Source organism: Vombatus ursinus, unplaced genomic scaffold, assembly GCF_900497805.2.
Source record: "Vombatus ursinus unplaced genomic scaffold, bare-nosed wombat genome assembly UNPS02014807.1, whole genome shotgun sequence".
Taxonomy (NCBI): domain Eukaryota; kingdom Metazoa; phylum Chordata; class Mammalia; order Diprotodontia; family Vombatidae; genus Vombatus; species Vombatus ursinus.
Window position 1 is genome coordinate 50196397 of NW_020954585.1, and position 6849 is coordinate 50203245.

Below are 6849 nucleotides of genomic sequence, written 5' to 3' on the forward strand. Positions count from 1 at the left end.
CTGTTCATTCATCCTTTGTTTTCAAAGAGCACCAATGACATCATGGGGGGATGTCTTGACATTGGTCAATGTCACTGGATTGAAGAGTACACAGCAGAGACAGTGTATGGTGTAACAAGACTAGAAAGGTGGAGAGGCACTGGATTATGAAGGGCCTTGAATGCCAAACAGGATTTTATTTTTCATCCTGGAAGCAATAGGGAGCCACTGGAGTTTATTCATTTGATTTAGCTTAATGACAGCCAAGTGGAGGATGGGCTGGAGTTGGAAGAGACCAGTGTCATTTATTAGCTGCCAATTATGTGCCAGGCACTGTGCTAAGGACTGGGGATACAATGAAAGCCAAAAAAAGCTCCTATTCTGGAGGAGCTCACAGTTTAATGGGGGACACAACACACAAACAACTATGTATGAACAACATATAGACAGGATAAATTAGAGGGAATCTTAGAGGGAAAGCAGGAAGATTAAGGAGAGTGGGAAGGGCTCCTTGCAGAAGGTGGGACGTTAGCTGAGACCTGAAGAAAGCCAGGAGACAGGGATGAGGAGGGAAAGAGAACTTCAGGTATGAGGGACAGCCAGAGAAAATGCCCAGGGTCAGGAAATGGAGCGTCATGTGGGAGGAACAGCAAGGAAGCCAGCGTCACTGGATCTCAGTGCCACTGTGACTAAATAGCAACTGGTTACTACAGCGACATTAGAGGCACTGCCACTGCAAGGACTCTGAAACAGGGTGGCAGTAAATCTTAGTGGTCTTGCTGTTGCTTTGATTTCTGAGGCTGAGGCTATCTGCTTATGAGCCCCAGCCCCGGCTGGTCCAAATGATTTCTTAATAAAGTAGATCAGGTATAAGTACTTTGCTGGGTTGAAACAGTTATCGTGGTCAGCAAAATCAGTCAAAAATTTATTAAACAGGTACTCTGTTTAACTGTTGAAGGAAAGGCAAAAAAAGTCCCTGCCCTCAAGGAGCTCAGTCTTAGACGATCTCGAAGTTGCCCCTCACTCTGCATATGGTGAAGTCAAGTCTGGTAGGTCATGTGGTCTCACAGCTCTTAGAAAGTCCCAGGGAGACAGGCTGGTTTTATCTTTATGAGAGCTTCGCGAGAGCTTTAAGCTCTCATGGTTTTCAATGAATGATGCCTTCTTTTAGGTAGAATGTACTCCATTTCCCTCTAGCAATGTTTTCACTAAGGCCATTTTGCCTCAGCCCTGTCAGAAAAGGGGGCAATCAACCACCAATCTTTTATCTAATACTTCCCAATTCCTGAATTTGAAATACACACCTAAGACCTTTTTCATCTTCTAAAAAAAAAAAAGAAGAAATTAAGCTAAATTGCTAGAGCAACATACAAAAAATCCCCAAACACCTAAAGGACGATTATAGAACCAGAGATTCAAGGGTGGAGAGGTTTATAGACAGCTTTATAGTTTGCAAAGTGATTTACAGCTATATCTTATTTGATCCCCACAACAGTCCTGTGAGGTAGGTACTTTTATTGTCCTCATTTACAGAGAGTCCTTAGAAAACAACATAGTAAGGGTAAGAGGCAGGACTGCCAATCTTACTGACTCAAGTCCAGGGCTTTCTTTACTTTATGTTATGCTGTTAATTGAGCTTCCTCTCCTGGGCAGGATTCTATTCTAAGATATACCTGATAGATGGTCACCCAGCTTCCTTTTAAACACCTCTAGTAACAGCAAATTCACTACCTCACATTCTGTGGTTTCATCTAGATAAATGGTGTCTCTGTAACTTCTGTCCTCTGCTCTGAGACCCTCTGGAGCCACACAGAATAAATTTAATCCATCTTCCACTTGATAGCCCTATAAATATTTGAAGACAACTATGATATCTTTCTCCAAGTCTTCTCTTTTTCAGGCTAAACATTCACATTTCCTTCAACAACTCCTTGTATGATGGTTTCCAGATTACTCACCATCCTATATGCACTCCATTTTATGTTAATGTCCCTCTTAAAATGTGTTGCCATTAATTTACATTTTTACACACACACACACACACACAGAGGAACTGAAATGGGTTGTGACCAGGAAACAGTACAATGGGACTGGTCACCATGTTGCTATTAACAGTCTAAGAGACAACTTTTTTGACTTAACCGTTAGGCTGACTGGTTGCTAAAATCCCTAGGTCTTTTGTATATAAATGTCTAATCATGTCTTCCCTCATCCTACACTTCTACTGTTGTCATTGTTTGTCCTGCCTTCTCAAAGAGGACCAACATTAGGAAGGTGATGCTATGACTTGCAAGTGAATTGGATTTAAGTGAGAGAGGGCTGTGTAAAGTCACCAGTCTCACTTTCTCCTCCAGAGCCATCTGGGTCCAGAGGCAAGATATAAATCAGTATCACTGGAGATGGCCCCAGATGCAGTGGGAGACCTTGGCCTTTTTAAGTTAAGGTCTCTAATTTAAAGTCTCAGTTTCACTGAGGCAATGCCCTCAGTGATTAAGGCTAGGTAAGAAATGCCAGTGATTAAGGCTAGGTAAGAAATGAGGCAAAGAATGGCCTCTTTTACCTAGTCAAAAAAAAAAAAATCAATCTGGGAGGGGAAGAACCTCAGGGTTTCTGGCCAAAACAGATACAATTACTGTTTACAATCACTCTAAGCTAATCAGGGCCCAAACAATGACCCAGTGGGGCTTTGCTTCAGACCTACTACTGACCTATCCAACTTATGGGTAGGACTTTATTATTTATACCTATTCCATTTCATTATCTTAGTTTTTATTCATCAAACAAGCCTGCTGAGATATTTTTGGATATAGATTGTCATTCAGTGTATTAGACATCCTTCCCAACTGTGTTATCTGAAGATGTTATGAACATTCTTTCTTTGACTTTCCTAAAACTTGATACAAATATTGAGAGAATCCAGAACAAGCCATGAAAGACCTCCCTTTAGGTTGACATCATAGAATCATATATTTGGAGCTGGAAGACGCCTTAGAAGTCATCTAGTCCAAGCCTTTATTTTGGGAGACATGGAAACTGAGATGCAGAGGATTATGTGATTTGCCCAAAGTCGTACAGAGGCAGAGATAGGATTTAAGATTCCAATCTCAACACTCTTATAAACTGTCAGTCAGCCAAAAAACAGATATTAAGAAGTGACTACCTGTCAGGCAATGTACTAAACTCCAGGGATACAAAAAATGGCAAGAACAGCCCCTGGCCTGAAAGAGTTTACATTCTAATGGAGAAAATGATTTCAATAACTAGTATATCCTATATATACATACACACACCTAATTATACACATGTATGTACAGAGAGAGAGAGAGAGAGAGAGAGAAAGAGAGAGGAAAGCACTTGGGGGGGGCCTTCCTACAGAGGTGTGATTGGAGGTCTTTTTTTAAAAAATAAATTTTTATTATTTTTTCTTTCCACATTGCTAAAATTTCTCCCAGTATTTCTTCTCCTCCACCTTGAGTCATCCCATATAACAAAGGCTATTTTTTTTAAAAAGAAGAAAAAAAATCAGCAAAACTGATCAAATATATGTAATTGCTCCATATCCACTGACCTCCCACTTCTCTTCTCTGAGGCTGTTTGTTCTTTGTCATTCTGCAGCATTTAATTTTGATTGTTTTGTGTTGGTGGTTCTTTCCATTTATATTGCTGTAGTTATTGCTTATATTGTTTTTGTGGTTCTGCTTACTTCACTCTGCATCATATCATGTAAACCTTTCTATGCTTCTCTGTATTCGTTTCTTACAGCACACTGATGTGCCACTACACTCATGTAACACAGATTGTTACGCCACTCCTCAATCCTACAGCATTTTGTTCTCAGTTCTATGCTACCACAAAAAGTGCTGCTATAAATATTTTGGTGTATACAGGGACTATCTTCTTACCAATGATCTACTTGGCATATATGACTAATAGTGGAACCTCTAGGTCAAAGGGAATGGATATTTTTAATGCTGATTTTAAAAAAACAAAAACAAAAAACAAGACTGGATTCTCCCCATCTTCCCCAGGCTGGAGGTACAGGGGCTTTTTATGGCCCAATCACATCACTGTTCAGAATGGGAGCTTTGACCTACTCCATTGCTGACCTGGGCTAAGGTGCCCCTCTTCAGGCAACTTGGTGGCCTCCTACTCCCAGAAGCTCATCATATTGATGCTAGATTTAGTACAGACACCTGATTATCATAACCCATTGAATCTCAAAACTCCAGAGCTCAAGAGATCTGCCAGCCTTAGCCTCCCTTGGTGCTAGAAGTACAGTAGTGCGATCCTATGACTGGCCTTTAAACTAAGTCTTAAAGTAAGCCTGGGATTTTAAAAGGATAAGGTGAGGGAAGAGAACACTCCAGATAGGGAGGATAGTCAATGCAAAGAAATGGAGAACAAACATGAATAGTTGTGTGTGGGGAAGTAGGCCAATATAGTTGGATTGTAGAGTGTGTGGGAGTGGGAATGGGATGGGGGGAAGCACAAGAATGAATGTATGGGTGGATATGAAGGACCCAGATTGTAATGGCAAATAGGGGCTTTTGTATTTGATTTGAATATATTTTTGAATATGTTATATTTTATTTGAATAAGGAGACATTGAAATTTACTAAGATAGTTGATGTGGTCATACTTTCTTTAAGATAAATCATTTTGAGTAGAAAATGAATTTGAGTGGGGAAAGACTTGAGGCAAGGAGCCCAATTAGCAGGCTATTACAGTAGTTCAAACACGTGGTGCTAAGGATCTGAGAGAGGGTGGTGGCTTGTGTGCATCGAAAAGAGGATCTATACAAGAGATGTAGGGAAGCCAGGGAGAAACAAGATTTGGCAGTGGATTGGATATGTGGAGAGGAGTTAAGGATAACACTGAAGGTATGAGCCCTGGTAACTGAGTGGATGGTAATGTTCACAACAATAACCAGGAAGTCTGGAAAAGTAGAGGAGCTTGTGAAGGAAGGGAAAGAGACACTGAGTTCTCTTTTGGACATAGTGTGTTTGAGATACCACCCAATCTTAGATGTTTAGAAGGTAGATGGTGATATAGGACTGGAACTCAAGAGAGAGTGACAAGGGTTAGATATACAGTTCTAGAACTCATCTACATAGAAATGTTAATTAAACCCATGGGAATTTGATGAGATTATTGTAGCACATTGCCTCCCATCAATCGATGAATTAATATCCTTTGGGTACAGTTGCTTAACTATGAACTCACCCAACTATCCACTCCATTTTTTTCTATACTCACCACAAAGATACCAAGAAAGATTACCATGTTGAAATCAAAACATACTATGTCTTTGGCACTTCTCTTACATCCTACAAAACCAACACAGAGGGGCAGCTAGGTGGCGCAGTGGATAGAGCACTGGCCCTGAAGTCAAGAGGACCTGAGTTCAAATCTAACCTCAGACCAAATACTTGACACTTACTAGCTGTGTGACCCTGGGCAAGTCACTTAATCCCAATTGCCTAAAAAAAATTTTTTTTAAATCTATCCAAAACTAACACAGGGTCAAATTGAGAGACTGTCCTTCATGTTGTTATACAACAGTCTTCTGCTTCAGAAAGGAGATACAACTGAATCCTGATTCTCTTGTTCTCTCCACTCTTTGACTGTCTATAGCATTTGCTGCCATCTTGATAGGATTACACACGGTCTCCTATTTCTGAGAGCTTCATGTGAATATCCTTTTCTCCTTCCCCAAAGTTTTAACTTTCTTGAGAGCACAGATTATATCATTTACTTCTACTGTAATTCCCCGAAAGTGCCTGACATCTAAGTACTTGATATTCATTAAAGAGGACTGTAATTGATAGTCATCTCTGCGCCACCCCCCACCCAATCCCAGACTGATTGCAGTGTGATGAAGCTTAGTCTAACATATAATGCCCCAGTCCCCTTCTGGTGATTACTCACAGGTAAGACATATATTCACTATGCATCCTAAAGCATCATCTGCTACAAGACAGAATGTTAACTTGATAGGAAATATAGCTTCACAACTCCCATTTCTCCTCTCCCCTAGGAGGGAGGCATCCCCCAAATCTTTGGGGATGGCACCTTTGCAGCTGGCTATTCTTCCTATATTTGGGCAGTGCTCCTGGCTCAAGATGAATTTGAGGCCTTCACAGTAGTCGGTTTACAAAACTGTGAATAGGCTGACAGGGTCCAAGGCAGGTACTGAAACAAGGGTGTGAAATTAAGCACCTCCATGGAACCAGAGGAAACAACTTCACACTTGGAAGTAACAGGAAAAACAATAGCTATGTAGCTAAGGGTAAAGGCTCCTGAGGCCAAGCACATGTGCCTCTGATAAGTTTCCATAATAAAACAAAAACATTCACTCAAGATGAAATTCTCCAATTTTTAAAAAATTCACATTTAATTTTAATTAAACTAATAAGGGAGACTTTGATGAAAGCAATGACCCTAACTTTTGAGAATGATATCCAGGACAATATTAAAGCCAATCATGTCCTCTTTGGTGTACCTTTCAGGCAAAATTGTACTCTTTATAAGAATTCTGTTCTTAACTAAAATCAAAGTGAAAATTTCATATAGTTTACCAATACATTCTTGCAGTGCATTTTCTTTTAGCCTAGAATTGCTGGAGTGGGAAGGGTGAAGACCATCTTCAAATTAAAATTGAATGAATTTTTATTTTTACATTAGATTGTAACTAAATAGGCACTTAATATTTACCACTGACTTTTATAGAAACTACCATGGAAGTTCTGTATCTTCCCTGAAATTGTAGGAAAAAATATTGACTGTAGGGTCAGGTTATACAAGGGTAATGGTGTGTACTATTAGACCTATGTCTTCTTTAGGCACAGAGATAGAGTACTGAGCTTAGGT